Raw genomic sequence first — 221 nt, 5'->3', positions numbered from 1 at the left:
ATCAGGGTTCTGGAGCGCCAAGGAAGACTTTGCCAAGGACAGATAAGATGCTCAAGCGTGTGGTGATGTCTGGACCTATTATACCAGCATCAACAGTTAAGAACAAGCATCCAGAACTCATCAAGGACGAGTGAATCAAGACCTTCCAGCATCGCCTTCAGAAAGACCTTGGTATACCGACTCAGCGCGTAGCTATGAGATCTCTACTCACTAACGCTATG

The sequence above is a fragment of the Penaeus monodon genome, chromosome 23, assembly GCF_015228065.2.
Source record: "Penaeus monodon isolate SGIC_2016 chromosome 23, NSTDA_Pmon_1, whole genome shotgun sequence".
Taxonomy (NCBI): Eukaryota; Metazoa; Arthropoda; class Malacostraca; order Decapoda; family Penaeidae; genus Penaeus; species Penaeus monodon.
This window is presented reverse-complemented; position numbering follows the sequence as displayed.